The sequence below is a fragment of the Brassica rapa genome, unplaced genomic scaffold (genome assembly GCF_000309985.2).
Source record: "Brassica rapa cultivar Chiifu-401-42 unplaced genomic scaffold, CAAS_Brap_v3.01 Scaffold0515, whole genome shotgun sequence".
In the NCBI taxonomy this organism is placed as follows: Eukaryota; Viridiplantae; Streptophyta; class Magnoliopsida; order Brassicales; family Brassicaceae; genus Brassica; species Brassica rapa.
The window spans coordinates 43477-60189 of NW_022610456.1; the positions used below are offsets into that span (position 1 = coordinate 43477).

General features: G+C 43.6%; 1 long non-coding RNA gene and 1 other non-coding gene across 3 annotated transcripts; both read right to left on the bottom strand.

The window, feature by feature from the left end:
- Positions 1–6791: 6791 nt before the first annotated feature.
- LOC103849606 lies at positions 6792–8484 on the bottom strand. 2 transcript variants are annotated; one of them, XR_629494.3, is made up of 2 exons: positions 7281–8484; positions 6792–7206 (listed from the first exon to the last, which is right to left on the bottom strand). It is a non-coding gene; the product is annotated as an uncharacterized LOC103849606 (long non-coding RNA). The 2 variants fall into 2 exon arrangements; XR_001957120.2 differs by having other exon boundaries at positions 6792–7168; positions 7281–8481.
- Positions 8485–12220: 3736 nt separating this feature from the next.
- Positions 12221–12326, bottom strand: LOC117130502. The gene has a single exon (XR_004453873.1). It is a non-coding gene; the product is annotated as a small nucleolar RNA R71 (small nucleolar RNA).
- Positions 12327–16713: the final 4387 nt, after the last annotated feature.

The window sequence follows — 16713 nt, forward strand, 5'->3', positions numbered from 1 at the left end:
GGCGGACACCCACAGACGTCCTGTGTGTACTGAACAGACAGCCCGTGTGGGCCAAAATCACCCAAACAATCCACGGGAAGGTCCAGCGTGCTGTGTCCAAGGACCAGCGTGATGATATGTGTAATGATGGACAGCCACGAACGTCCTGTGTGTGCTGACGGACACACACGGACAGCCACGGACGTCCTGTGTGTGCTGACAGACAGCCACGGACAGCCACAGACGTCCTGTGTGTGCTGGCGAACACCCACGGCCGTCCTGTGTGTACTGAAAAGACAGCCCACGTGGGCCAAAATCACCCAAACAGTCCACGGGAAGGGCCAACGTGCTGTGTCCAAGCACCAACGTGCTGATAAGTGTACTGATGGACAGCCACAGGCGTCCTGTGTGTGCTGACGGACACACACGGACACACACAGACAGCCACAGACGTCCTGTGTGTGCTGACGGACACACACGGACGCCCAGTGTGTGCTGACGTATACCCACAGACGTCCTATGTGTGCTGATGGACACACACGGACAGCCACAGACGTCCTGTGTGTGCTGCCGGACACCCACACACGTCATGTGTGTACAGAACATACAGCCCACGTGGGCCAAAATCACCCGAATAGTCCTCGGGAAGGGTCAGCGTGCTGAGTCCAAGGACCAGCGTGCTGATATGTGTACTGATGGACAGCCACGGACTTCCTGTGTGTGCTGACAGATAAACAGGGTCAGCCACGGATGTCCTTTGTGTGCTGACGGACGTCCTGTGTGTGCTGACGGACACACACGGACGTCCTGTGTGTGCTGACGAACACCCACAGACGTCTTGTGTGTAATGAACAAACAGCCCACGTGGGCCAAAATCACCCGAACAGTCCAAGGAAGGGCCAGCGTGCTGAGTCCAAGGACCAGCGTGTTGATATGTGTACTGATGGACAGCCACGGACGTCCTGTGTGTGCTGGCGGATACACACGGAGACACACGGACAGCCACAGACATCCTGTGTGTGCTGACGGACAGCCACAGACGTCCTGTGTGTGCTGACGGACAACCACAGACGTCCTGTGTGTGCTGGCGGACACCCACGGACGTCCTGTGTGTACTGAACAGACAGCCCATGTGGGCCAAAATCACACAAACAGTCCACGAGAAGGTCCAGCGTGCTGAGTCCAAGGACCAGCGTGATGATATGTGTACTGATGGACAGCCACGGACGTCCTGTGTGTGCTGACGGACACACACAGACACACACGGACAGCCACGGACGTCCTGTGTGTGCTGACAGACAGCCACGGACGTCATGTGTGTGCTGGCGGACACCCATGGACGTCCTGAGTGTACTGAACAGACAGCCCACGTGGCCCAAAATCACCCGAACAGTCCACGGGAAGGGCCAGCGTGCTGAGTCCAAGGACCAGCTTGCTGATTTGTTTACTGATGGATAGCCACAGACATCCTGTGTATGCTGACGGACACACACAGACACCCACAGACACACACGGACAGCCACGGACGTCCTGTGTGTGCTGACGGACAGCCACAGACGTCCTGTGTGTGCTGGCGGACACCACGGACGTCCTGTATGTACTGAAAAGACAGCCCACGTGGGCCAAAATCACCCAAACAGTCCACGGGAAGGGCCAGCGTGCTGTGTCCAAGCACCAACGTGCAGATATGTGTACTGATGGACAGCCACAGACGTCATGTGTGTGCTGACGGACACACACAGGCACACACGGACAGCCACGGACGTCCTGTGTGTGCTGACGGACATACACGGACGCCGTGTGTGTGCTGACGTACACCCACGGACGTCCTATGTGTGCTGATGGACACACACGGACACACACGGACAGCCACAGACGTCCTGTGTGTGCTGACGGACAGCCACGGACGTCCTGTGTGTGCTGGTGGACACCCACGAACGTCCTGTGTGTACTGAACAGACAGCCCACGTGAGCCAAAGTCACCCAAACAGTCCACAGGAAGGGCCAGCGTGCTGAGTCCAAGGACCAACATGCTGATATGTGTACTGATGGACAGCCACGGACGTCCTTTGTGTGCTGACGGACACAGACGGACACACACGGACAGCCACGGATGTGACACCCCCGATCGTGGATAACCGGAAATGACACGGTCGATGTTCCCTGATGGTTGACCCGAGGTTCTCGAAATAAATCTGATTACCTTAGACCAACAACCAAAGAACACAGACACTCATATTGGATATTACTCTAGGCTTTTTAACCCGATAAAGCAATATTCGATAGTTAGTTCGTCCCGGACAAGGACTAATATCATATGAGAACTCGTGATTTATAAACATCTTTTATACATTATTCATTTACTTTAAACATCTTACAAACTGTTATAGTTTACCCTATGGCCTATCACCCAACAACGTTTTAAGTAAATATACATCAAAACGTACGTTGCAAGGACAACAAAATACTACCGCTGGTTGGGCTTCCGCTCAAAAGATTAAAGTGTCTCCCGCCTAAGGGTTACCTGCACACACGAATGAGTCATGAGCAACTAGTTTACTCAGTGAATCTAGAATCACAACGCAACCAATAATAAATCAAAAAATTATCAAATGCATATACATGATCATGCAAGTACTAGTACTATACTTTAATATCGATCATCATTGTGAATTCTTATTTTAAACATCACTTCCACAACACCCGCCCGTTACCATAAGCATATAATACAATATATATACTAGACCCGGGAAACCATTATGGCTAGCCAATACTAGTGAGTTAGCATCACCATCATTGTCGAATGTCCGATATGAACAATCCAACACTGCATCGTCATGCAGTACACGGTCTCCAGGGAGCTACCCTATCATCGTGTCTTCATGACCTTGTTCCGTTCGCAGGACCAAGTCACGGTAATGCGGGACTCTAGGGATAGTGAATAATAATAAGACTTCACATGATTTTACTTCCATAATTATTCTAAAATTAATCGTTAATTCATCATAATTAACTCTAAATTAATCCCAAATTAATCTCATATTAATCTTTAATTAATCTAAGATTAGTACTTAATTAATCATGATTACTCCTTAATTAATCTCAGATTAAATTCTTAATTAAACCAAGATTAATTCTTAATTAAACTAATATTAATTCTTAATTAAACCAAGATTAATCCATAGTCAAAACCATGATTATTTCACAATTAAGATGAGTACTTGGGAACAAGTACTATGATTATGATTAACCTCACTTTAACCTTTTGATTAATCTTTAAGTGTAAGTGTTTACACTAAGTAAACCCCATACACTTCTTAAAGGATTCAAAAACTTTTCTATCAAATTGAGATACTACAATTTAAACTCAATCATGTACACATTCATGATCTATCACATCTTCTCTCTAGACTCACCTAAAGAACAGTCTTAAACCTGGGTTGGACAAGACTTGAGTTCCTCTTGAACAAAGCTGAAAGGACAGGATGGGACTAGCAAAGCTCCACACCTTAGCTGATCAAAACAGAGCAAGGTTTGGTTCAGAACATCAACAATCTGACAGTTCGGTTCAGGCTAAACAACTTAAATCAATTCTGTTCAAGCTCGGTTCCTCTCATACCAGATCAGATCAGTTCAGTTATATTTAGTTAACAACAGTTCAGGACAAGATCAGACTGAGTTCAGTTTGGTTTAAGTCCAATCAATCTATAACAGCTTAGCAAACTGTTTTAAGAGATGAATTCAAACCAAAACTAAACAAGAACTGAACTGTATCATAACTTTTACAACTGATCCGACCAAGATCTATGGTAGCCATGAACTGTTATGATCAGATACTGACTGAGGCTAGGAGACCAAAGTTTACCAAGACGAACAAAAGGACTAGATGGCCTCAGCTGATCCTCTTCTCCAAGGTAAGCTTGAGGCTGGACTGATCAAAGAGAAAGATCAAGGTCTGATCATGATCTGAACTCAACTAGGTCTAGGGTTTTATTTAAAAATCTCACCTTCTGATCTTTTTCAAGGTAACAAAATGAGCTAAGGTTGAAGATTAGGTCACCACCAATTTTTTCTTGATTTATTTTCCTGATTTTTCTCACTGATTTTTCTGTTCTTCTTTCTCTCTTTCTCTCTGAAATTCTCTAGGTTTTTCTGCAGGATTCTGAACGTGGGAAGCAGCTGGAGAGGGGTTAAATATGAGGTGAACTTGCTTCAGGTGAGGGTTTCACTCATGACAAAGCTAAGCTGAGTGGGGACAGCTGGCCAGCTGCTTCAGCACTCTCAGCACAAGCTGCTGTCCTTTCCTTAACCTGAAGAAACTCCAGCCTTTTCCTTAACCTGAAGAAACTCCAGCCCTTTCATGTGCTTCTCACATGACAATCTAAGAAACAAGGCAAGCAGGCAACTTGTGATTGTCAGGTGCCAGTTACTGAAGAAGCTAGGCAAGTAGGCAGGGGCAAGTCTAAGACTGAATAACTGCACAACCAGGCTGGTGAAGGACATAACTTAGTTCTAAAATTATTTTGGAAGTTGGTCAATAATTTTAAATAATTTTTCAACCAAATATTGCTTGTCTTTGGCTCTCGTCTTGTTCTCGGAAAATCTCTTCCAGTTTAATAAAAATTCGACCAAAATATTTAAGACTCGACCAAACTATCAAGTGAAGGTCTTTCAACCACAAGACAGTCCCTTCGAGAAATTAATCTACCGGGTCGATTTTTATTTTTATTAATCCGTGTCGAACTAACTAAAATCTGGTTGAGCGGGATTTTTCTCGACCAAAAATTAATTGGCTCATGAGGGTTATTACAGTCTTTCCCCCTTAAAAGAATTCATCCCCGAATTCTCAAAACACAAGTGTACACCCTTTACTGGAGACTGGGGTATCTGAGAAGAGTTCTGGATAATCAACTCGGAACTTATCTTCATCTTCCCATGTCATAACAACTCTCTGTCGCTTTCCTCAAAATACTTGAACTTGCGAAATTTCCCTATTCTTCAATTTCTTGATACGACGCTCGCCTATCCGCAAAGGACCTTTAGTATAAGTGAGGTTAGGTTGCAAGTTCTCTGGTCGCTGCGGCTCGACCATATTCGGATCTTCTATATGCTTACGCATCATTGACACATGAAATACCGGATGCATAGGCATATCGGGTGGAAGTTCCAGTCTATAGGCTACTTCTCCAATTCTGGCGACAATTCGGTATGGCTCAATGTAACGAGTAGCTAGCTTCCCAATTTTCCAAATCGATCCTTTCCTTTTTGTGCAGCTACTTTCAAGAAGACTAAATCATTTATTGCAAAAATGACTTCTCTTCTACCGCGGTCTGCATACTTCTTTTGTCGGTCTTGAGCCTTCTTCATATTGGCTTGAATTATCCTTACTTTCTCTGCAGCCTCATCTACTACTTCTGGACCAAGAATTCTTCTCTCACCAACTTCTGGCCAACATACTGGCGTTCTACAAGGTCGACCATACAATGCTTCGTATGGTGACATACCAATACTAGAGTGGTAGCTATTGTTGTCATAATTAGATCCTGGTCCATTTACGGACGTGATCGTATTCCGGTCCTGGTCCCCTCAGGGACTCGACCGTTTCACCCCGACCATAGTCCATCTCCGAATAGGTTGTGGCTTGTTCCTCATCCACTACTGGACTTGATCATTCTCAACCGTAGGTCAAACTCCGAATTGTTTGTACTGCGACCATGGTCCTCGCTCAGACATGGTCAACTTCGGCTCTGCCATCTCTGCCGGAGCCAAAGAAACGGACTCTAGGACAGCGGTGCTGTCCCTGGTTCCAGTTCAATCATAAATGGATCCGACCTATCAGAGGGGACACTCTGTAGCAAACAGAACACATCTGGGAACTCAGACACCAACGAATCCCCTCCTGGGTCTAACAGAAAACCACAACTGTCAGGCTCTGTAGTTGTAATTGTAGCCAAAAAGGACTGACAACCCTGTTCCAGCATCCGAATCGCTCGAACTGCTGAAACCACTACTTCTCATGCGCTGGACGCAGACCTTGGTACTCTATCGGGTACAGCCCAGTCTCCAATTGCACACGACCCTTATGGCAATCGAGGGTGGCCCGATACTTTCCCAACCAGTTCATACCTAAGATCACTTCTTGATTCATTAGGTGGACACAGACCAGATTCACAGGGAAGACCTTTCCCTGGATCTGCACTGGGATATTCGACATGAGACCTAGCGAGTTCCTGGCTTGCCCACCGGCTGCCCTCACTATCCCAAAATTATCACCAGCGTACAGACAGAACAGACCCTTTCCGACCAGTCCCCGACTCACAAAACCTATGCGTAGAGCCTGCGTCGGAAAGTACGTGGGTTTTTACCCCACCGACCATGAGGGTTCCTATCAGAGACCCCTCATCAGAATCCCCTAGACAATTCTAGGTTCCAGACCAAGCATTTCTGCTTGAGGGTCCTAGCAGATATGAACTCGTTTAGGTAAGCCAACCCTGGTCGATCTCTGGATTTGATTGCATACCACCTTGGTCCATCCGCTAGGTCACTCGCCACACTACAAGAAAAAAGACTTTTATTAGCGGACGAAAAACGCTATCTAACGATACGATAGCGGTTTATGAAGCGCTGTATCATCGCCCGTCATAGTAGGCCAGACACATTAGATAGCGGTTTTTTGCACTGCTATCTTATTGTTATATATTATAGCGCTTTTGTGTATGCAATTAAATATTTTTTTATAGCATTTCTTTTTCGTTATTATTATCTTATTAAATAATAAAAAAAAATTAAAAAAATATATATCGAAATAGCAATTTATAAATTAAAATTGATTTATAATTAAAATTAATTTATTAATTAAAATTGTATTACAAAAACGAAACCCAAAATTAAAAAGACCCTAAACCCAGATTAAAAAATAAACCTAAATCTAATCTTCTCAGCCGCATGTGTTGTCTTCTCCCATCCACCTTGTTGTATCTTCTTCTTCCTTGTGTGTCTTTGTCGTCTCTCTTTCTCCACCTCTCTTCTTCTTCTTGCTCGGCTTCACCTCCACCACCACCGCTAGATTCCTTTGCCATCTTAAGAATCAAATGAAAGTCTCAGAACAGAACACGTGATTCACTAATCAAATCCGAGGATACATCTTAAAAGAACAATCCAAACTTCACCTGTGTAATCCTGACATTGGCTTTCCAAAAAAAAAAAGGAATCATTGGATAAACAGATCTGAAAACCCTAAAAATCAATACCAGAAATTAAGAAAACACAGATGCTGAGAGAGAGAGTCACAACAATCGAACCTGCTTCAGGAGTTTTAAAACGTCACCGGACAAGAGGATGAGCACTGCGATGTTGCGAGGGCTTTGCTTTGACAAAACTTCATCACCACCTCGAACTCTTCACGCCTCCACTCTCCGCTGCCGTTTCAGAAATCACCCTCGCTACTAAGCACCACCATGCTCCCTCCGAGTTCGAGACCGGTGACGACAGCGACGAACTCAGACCGGTGCCGTCGTCTCTTCTTCCATGGTGGTCCAACAACCAGTTGCTTTGCCCTCATTGGATTAATTGTCGATGTTGTTGCTGAAGAAAGAAAAATAAAAAGTCGTATAGGAGAAGATAAGTGAGAAAGAGAAAGACTAAATTGTGGCCTTTGGATTACTTTCCATCAATGGCTAAGAACCCTGATCTTTGAGAAAAAAAAATTAACCAATGACAGAGAAGGTTGGAGATAGACAAAAGAAAAATCTCAGCCCTTAGATTAGAATCAATCAATGGTCATAAAAAGAAGCAATAAAATTGTTTTTAGATTTCTTTTTAATTGTTTTATAAATTGCCTAAATGTAAAGATTATATATTGTAATTTAACATATGAAATATAAATTTTGATTAGATTTTTCTGGTTATATGATTTTCAAAAACTGCATAATGGGGTTTTTATAATTAGTTTGTGTAAAGTGTTTTATGTTATGATTTTAGGGTTAAAAATTTAGAAAGTACAAGGGTTATAGGTACTATATAAGGATTTGTGATTAAGATTTAGATTTAAAATTTGTTAGATTAATAAAATTTTAGATTTGAAATTTATATGTATTGGATGCATGGTTTATATATGTTTCATGTTAGGATTTAGGGTATAGAGTTTGATTGAGGAATTAAGGTTTGTGTGTTTGGAAGTTATATATTAAACTTAAAAAGAATAAATTTGAGTTAAAATTCAAGTTTTGAAGTTATAGTATGAGAATATAAGATTTTTAAGGTTTATATTTGGAGTTTAGGGTTTAAAAACTTGTTTAGGGTTTAGAGATTAGATAAACCATACATAGCGTTTTAATTATTTTGCTATTAAACATCCGCTATCATAACGTTTCCAAATATACTACTCTATCATAGCGTTTCAAAATATACAAACGCTATCTAAAACAAACGGGTATGTCAACCATAGCAGAAAGACAAAAAACGCTATTCTCTACTGCTATCAAAACCAATATTTCTTGTAGTGCCATACTGGTCGAGCCCTATCCGATCCCATATGGATCCTTAAGGCGTAATGCTTATCTCTGTTGAGTCCTGGTAGACTTCTGCAAATCCCTAAGCGACCAAGCGTTAGTAGACTGCCTTGTTCCCCAGGCCACTCAACCGTAAACATAAACTACATAAGACTGATTCACAACATCTTGTTGTAATCATATACCACTGTCTTATGGAAAATACTTTGGTCATGACCATACCATGTAGGACGTCCCATAACATCCCTCAATGCATTGCCAATAACTTCAATACTTCCACTTCCAGTGGGTACCTAGATGAGTAGGATTTCGGTTTGATCACACATTTGGAAAACGTCCCATACCATTCTCCAAAGAGTCTTACTATTGCGAATGTTCACACCATTCACAACAGCAATTATAATATCCTCAATCCCCATCATACTAAGATACTTAACATCATGTTCTTCCAATGATTGAAATGAACACCCTGAGTTTCCTCATTCTTTCTTTGGACGGATTCAGACTGGAATTGATTTATTCCATCCAACTAGATCACAAGTCCACTCATGTAGTGTCTCCTTTGAGTCAGATTTAACATTGCATATGATTTACTTATTATGAACAACTATCAAGGGATAACACTTAACTTCAGTAGAGTGCTGCACGTTTATTTCAACCTAAACCACTCTCTGGTCCATGTTACTTCCCTTGTCAAGGTAATCCATAAACAAGTTTTGCATTGCTTCCATCCCTTCCAACCCGTCTATTACTTCTAAATAACTAGATCGACCAACCTTTCTGTTTTTAGGATGTTTCCCTTGGAAAATGTATCTTGGCTAAGCCGGTTCATCATAGAACTCCCACATTCACAAGCATGATACCCTAACTTACCTCAACTCTTTCTTAGCTCACCCCAACTAAGGTTTCATAGTCATCATAGTTTTCAGAAATAATTGTGGTTTGGAAACCAATATCTTAGAGCGTTGTCCTGAACAGGATCAACCTGGCTCTGATACCAACTTGTAACACCCCGATCCGGCCGACTAGGCCGTGGTCAAAGTCTTACGTCGCTCAATCCACTTCCTAGCCGAACCTCTTAATTTTTGCCCTTTATTTATAATATCGCCTAAAGGCGACGACTAACTTATATCTTAGCTAAAGACTTTCCTAGTCATTAATAGCTTAGATCCTTTCAACAGATACGCAGCGGATTATTCTCTAGTTAACCATTGGTCTAAAACCAATCTAACACTTGTCTGGTCAAATCACCTTAGCCTTGGTCAGTTTACTCAACTACCAATTAGCTTAAAGGTCAATCCTAAACCCAAACCAAGCCATACGATTCTGAGGTTCCATTCTCCTAAACCATTCTATCTAGATCGACATAATTAAATGCTAGATCATACATTTTCCACATCTATGGAGTTTATTAGCTCATCGGTCTTCCATTGACTCAAATTGCTCTTTCTTGACAGCTGGACCCCAATCACTCAATGACCTTAAGGTCCTTGATATATCTTGGATTTGACCCATTTTTATCCATGGTATATAAGTATTTTACTATATATATATATATATATATATATATATATATATATATATATATATATATATATATATATCTATGTTTTCTACCCTTCTAGGTATGTTTTCAGGTTCAGGTGCATTTCGGAGTAAAGCTATGACTTTGGAGCATTTTGGAGCTTAAAGGACATTTCACCCGAGCTGACCACTTAGAGGTCGACGAGAGGAAGAATAATCGATCGATGCGCATCATTGCTGACGATCGATATCAGGAAATGCCTTGACAGATGAAGATTAATATCGATCGATATACACCAGTACCATCGATCGATGTCGAGACACCAGACGCGACATTTTGGATTCAGCAGACTTAAAAACCAAGGCCAAGCCAAATTACCAAAATGCTCTGACGAGTTTTTAACCTAGTAGAATATATACTGCAAGTGTTTTGACGGCAGAGAGAGCTTTCTTTCTAGACCTAGTTTTGTTACAACTTTCATTGGGGAGAGAAGATCACTTGTGATTGGAACTCCTTGTTTTCCATTTCTTTTCATCTATTCTATGAGTTCTTATTTATCTATTGATATGAATTGCTTTGCTATGTCTGAGTAGTTCAACTGTTAGATCCAGGGTTCAGATAGGTTTGTGGGATTAGCCCCAAACTATAGATCTGCCTTGTTGTGATATTCATGATAGATTTGTATTCATTGCTTGTTTTAGCCTTGCTAACTAGAACTTGATCATAGGATTGCATATTCAAGCACCCTTGTTATCCCATCCTGAAATCTATCTATCATATTAGGATTGCTAGAGAGGGCTAACCACCAATTTAGAATCTTAGTAGGGCATTTCATACGCGCGCATAGGCCTGGCTAGAACCCGTCGATCGATGTCCTCAACTGACAATCGATCGATGTTGGCAAAGGTGTATCGGTCGACGTCTTAATAGACTATCGATCGACACTCTCTTGTGTCTGCATCTAACCGGTGAGACACAAGATCTAGTCTGTTAACCAGTGGTACATGTGACAGCTGATCACTGAGTTAAGCGAATGAGCTCTAATATATCATGCATGCAACAGTTAGGCATCTATAGGAATTATAATCTCCAACACCTGAATAGTGGCCCTGCATCTAATATCATTTCCAACCAAAGTTACATTTATTATTTACTCGCTTGTTACTATTGCTATTTCATTTAAACATTTACAGCCTTTAGAATTATTAAACACTAGATTTAATTGTTCCCTAGCTCCTTGTGGATTCGATCCCTAAGTACTACAACTGAACCTCTTTTGATGAGAGTAACACTCCTTAGGGTAATTTGAGTGGTACCAAATTTGGCGCCGTTGCCGGGGAGCTTTGATCGCCATTAGATTTAGTTTTATTAATTCTTATTCTTTTCTTTACCCCCTTTTCTAATAATCTTTTTTCTTGTCTTTTCAGGTGCATGCCCAGCGGTACCAGAAGCAACAAGGAGAAAGACTTGCTGTTCTCAGACGATCCTGCTCATTTGGAACGCACCATCCGTAGAGGTCAACGTTCCACATCGCTCGACGCAACCACTTCGCCGTCGATCGATACGCACAACCAACCGTCGACCGACACCAGACCGTCATCGTTGATCGTTCCCAATCGTTCGACAACGATCGATACTACACCGCGTACGTCGATCGATACCGTGTCATCAGAAATGGTAAACATTATTATTCTAACTCAGGATGAGAACGGAAACCTGTATGACCAGGCCGATCATCTGCGTAATGCAACAGGTCAGAAAATAGATGCTCAGGGAACTGTAATCCCTGATGCTGATGCTACAGGAGCTGCTCAACCTGTAGATGAGGATGCTCGATCAAAACCACTGGCCGACTACAATCGCCCAGATGAGTACTATTCCAACAGATCAGCTATTCGACTTCCAGAGATCCAGAAGCAGAATTTCGAGCTGAAGCCTCAATACTACACTCTCGTGTCGCAGATACCCTACTCTAGGTTACCGCACGAGAATCCAATGGACCATTTGGAACGGTTCGAGGATCTAATCGCTGCCATTCGGATGGAAGGAGTCCCCGAAGATTACCTGCTGTGCAAGCTCTTCAGATACACGCTGAATGGAGAAGCGATGCACTGGCTTAGGCAGCAACCCACAGGATCTTTAACATCCTGGAGCGACATCAAGAATGCTTTCTTACGAAACTTCTTCGATGAGGCGCGCGCTGAAGAACTTCGGAACAAAATTTCCACATTCTCGCAGAAGGCTGGAGAGTCTTTCAAAGATGCGTGGAATAGATTTAGGTTCTTCCAGCGAGACTATCCACACCACGGATTTAACGAAGTGCAGCTGCTAAGCACTTTCTTCCGAGGTCTCGCCTTACAGTATCAAATGGCCCTTGATACGGCGAGTGAAGGAAACTTCACTACTCGAAATCCGTTGGAAGCTGTGAGACTTATCGAAAACCTTGCTAACATCAGCAGCACCAAAAACACTGGCTCTGAACGGAAGAAGTCTGTAGCCTCTATCGGGAAGGAACAGATGGACGAAGTAAGAGCTAAGTTAGATGTGGTGCACGAGCTTCTTAGGAAGCAAGTCTGTTCAGCTGAAGGAGAAGTAGCAGATACGGAAGGAGAAGAAAATGTGAACTACATCGGAGGTACCGGATTCCAAAAATTTGGAAACCAGGGCGGAAACAGAAACTTCTTTGGAAATGGCCAAAGAAGTAACCAAAGTTCACAATTTCAAAAACCCTTCAACAACAGCAAGAGCTACTTGAACTCTTACTACCAAAATCCACCATCCCAGACTCAGGAAAGCAAGATCGAACAAAATGCTGGATCGAGTACTGTTGGGACAACAACAAATCACCGTGGATTTCAACGGTAAGATAGACTCCGCCTACAACAATCTGAACACCAAAATCGAGACCTTAGGGACTCAGGTGAGCAAACTTGAAACCCAAGTAATTCAGACGGGCGAGACTATAAAGAGGCAAGAAGCTTTCGCTAGAGAGGCAGGAGCCGACAAAGGAAAACACCACGTAAATGCCATCATAGATGATGATTTCGGGCAAGTGGTGAGAAATGAAAAGCTCGAGGAAGGAGATTTCAAAATTGAAAGCTCCATGAGTCTCGGCGGATCCTAATGGTGTCGACCGATGTCGAAGAACTCGCATCAATCGACAGACCATGATGAAGATCAATGGACGGATTACTCCAGTCATCGATCGACTTCATCTGCCAAATCGACTGAATGCTAAATCCACATAATTAAATGCTAGATCATACCTATGCCACATCTATGGAGCTTATTAGCTCATCGTTCCTCCATTGACTCAAATTGCTCTTTCTTGACAGCTGGACCCCAATCACTCAATGATCTTACTTAAGGTCCTTATCGTGACTCATGCATCAAACAACTCCCCTAGGTACTTAGTCATTCAACCAACCATCCCCACAGACATAAGTAACCTTTGAGAAGTCTTTGAATGATAAGGGTTTGCATCTGGCCTTTCTCGGCTCATGCACAATCCGAAATCCTTTTGCCTTATAGGTAATAGTACCAAGTCCATCTTCCGGACTGACAAAGCTCATTAGATCCTAAGTCAATCAACCAACCTTCCTCACATGACTTGGAACTGATGAGTCATCATCTGGCCTGATCGGCCTTGGGACTTAACCCAGACAACAGATATGATTTGTTCATACCAACCGATGCATTCATTAATCAGGTTAAGACCGACACCTTGAACCATCATTCAGAGGTCAGGTCATCCATACTCAACCATGATCAGATCTTACACAGCCTTCCTTGAACAATCACACTTAGGCTCAGTATCTATGGTCTACGACACATAGTACTAGCTACACACTTCGTCATGACTCTTAGCCAATCTCGAAGCTATCAACACCAAGGTTGATATCTAGAAGCATCACATCAATACTCTTACTGCAGCAACGTGACTATCCATACTAGTGTTCGGCCATCGAACCATCGTCATGAAAATGATCCGACCACTAGACTTCATAAGCCATCGCCTACTTGGCAGGTATTGACATAACCGGCCTTCCATTGCCATCATGTGGGTCTACTCCCTAGATAAGGCATATGGCGCCTATCCTACTCACCAACCCAAAGTTGATTGTAAGATATCCTACTTAGCCTTTGCGGCTAGAACCATCCAACCATAGTCGGATCGTCCATAGTCCCGTCTAACCGTGTGGTTAAGATCTAGGTGCGATCGGCCAGTTATAAGTCCGGCCCAAAGGCTCACGGACCTTCTTACCTGATCCAACCCATAGCCTGGATCTATACCACCGAGTAAGGCCCAAGACCAAACCGGATTTCCTTGCAACCGATCAGACCTTGCTACACAACACTCTGATTAAACTAACTGTCCGTCCGTTCAACTATGCACCCGTGGACTGTCCACTTGGTTCGTCTTAAGCCTTGACCGAGCTACGTCTAGCTGATCGAGCTTCTCGTAAGCATCGCCCAGCTTCTGTACAGCTTATCCTAGCTGACTTCTTTCTCTTATAAGGTTAATTGTCAGCATCCTGACGTCCTTAACCTTCTATCTTGGCCATGGAACGCTAGCCTTAATGTTTTAAGACCGGCTGGTTTGTTTCCTCGAACCATGGCCGTCCCGACGGTCTTTATCCAGGATCGCGGATATTACAGGTCTCCAAGGTGAACAGCCTCTGGTCGATGGAACAATATAGGCAAGGGAAGTCGGCAAAATGGATCCATAACTTCGGGAAAAAGGATTGGCTCTGAGGGCTGGGTTCGGGGGTCCCAGTTCTGAACCCGTCGACTGTTGGCGGGCTGCTTGAGCTGCTAACGTGGCGAGAGCGGACCGCCTCGTGTCGGCTGGGGGACAGACTGGGAACAGCTATTTCGGGACCTTTCCCCAAGGGTATGAACAGCCAACTCAGAACTGGTACGGACAAGGGGAATCCGACTGCGATGGTCCCTGCGGATGCTAACGCAATGTGATTTCTGCCCAATGCTCTGAATGTCAAAGTGAAGAAATTCAACCAAGCGTGGGTAAACGGTCAGAGTAACTATGACTCTCTTAAGGTAGCAAATGCCTCGTCATCTAATTAGTGACGTGCATGAATGGATTAACGAGATTCCCATTGTCCCTGTCTACTATCCAGCGAACCACAGCCAAGGGAACGGGCTTGGCAGAATCAGCGGGGAAAGAAGACCCTGTTGAGCTTGACTCTTGTCCGACTTTGTGAAATGACTTGAGAGGTGTAGAATAAGTTTGAGATTTTTACTTGGTGAAATTCACTCTCAGCGAAAAGCATCCTGATGGGAGCATTAAAACCCAAAAGAGTTTTCATTCATCCCTTCAGTACGCTTGCCCTTCAGTACGCTTGGCCTCGATCATACCACAATAAAAACCAAGGGAAAAATGTTAACACTTGGTGGGATTATGAAAAGTCGAGCCAGCATAAGTACACTTGGACCATTAGTTCATTAGAACTCGGGCTAGCATCAATCAGACTGACTTGGACAGTCCAGTCCATCAAAACTCGAGCTCATGTCCAGATCAGTACATGAACAGTTCACGGAAAGGGCCAGCGTGCTGATATGTGTACTGACATGGTGCACCAGTTGTCCAAAATCAGTACACGAACAGTCCATGGGAAGGACGAGCATGCTGATATGTGTGGTCAGCGTGCTGATACATGTACTGATCGGCAGTCCACAGACAGTCTATGGTTGTCCAAAATCAGCCAAGGGAAGGACCACCGTGCTGATATGTGTACTGATGGACAGCCATAGACGTTCTTTGTGTGCTGACGGACAGCCACGAACGTCCTGTGTGTGCTGACGGACACACACGGACGTGCTGTGTGTGCTGACGGACACACACGGACGTCCTGTGTGCGCTGACGGACATACACGGACGTCCTGTGTGTACTGAACAGACAGCCCACAAGGGCCAAAATCACCCGAACCGTCCATAGGAAGGGCCAGTGTAACGCCCGAATCCGGCCTCTTGACGAATCTGGACCCGTTTGCTACTTAATCAATTTCTTTGCTTGTTTGATTCATTTTAAGTCTTTCCTTTACTAAGTCATGTTCGAATCTGAGGTTCTAACACAATTGAACAGATAGCACAGGGAATATAAATGTGTATAAAATGTATTACTTAGAAACATGAGATCCAATACACAACTTCTTAATCGTTTCATAGACAATCACTAGTTCATCCCTAGCATCAACTAACCACACGTTACACAGCCTCTCACTGACCGAGCCTTCACGGCTCCTTGGCTTGACCAGAACCATCCTTAGTTCCTGAAACCACAACCAGATAAGCATTAATCATAACCGAGAATAGAACTGGTCGATTCTACAATGCTTGGCTTGGTTCCCAGAACACAGATAAACCTCGGACAATATACATATAAACAGATATGAACCTGCCTACCAAATCCTAAGTCATTCAACCAACCACCCCTTGACTTAAAATCAGATAGACAGTCCATAATAGATAAACAGAACACACGAACAGTCCGGATCGTCCCGAAGACCAATTCGTCCATCCAGATAGAATCTAGGTGCGACCGGCCTAGATGAAGTCTGACTCAATGGCCCAACAGATCGGACCTTGCGACTCTTACCCTGGCTTAGACGAACCGTGTACTTGTCCCAACGGATAAGACATGGTCTGATCCCTAAAGGAACGGACACGACCTGTCTCAA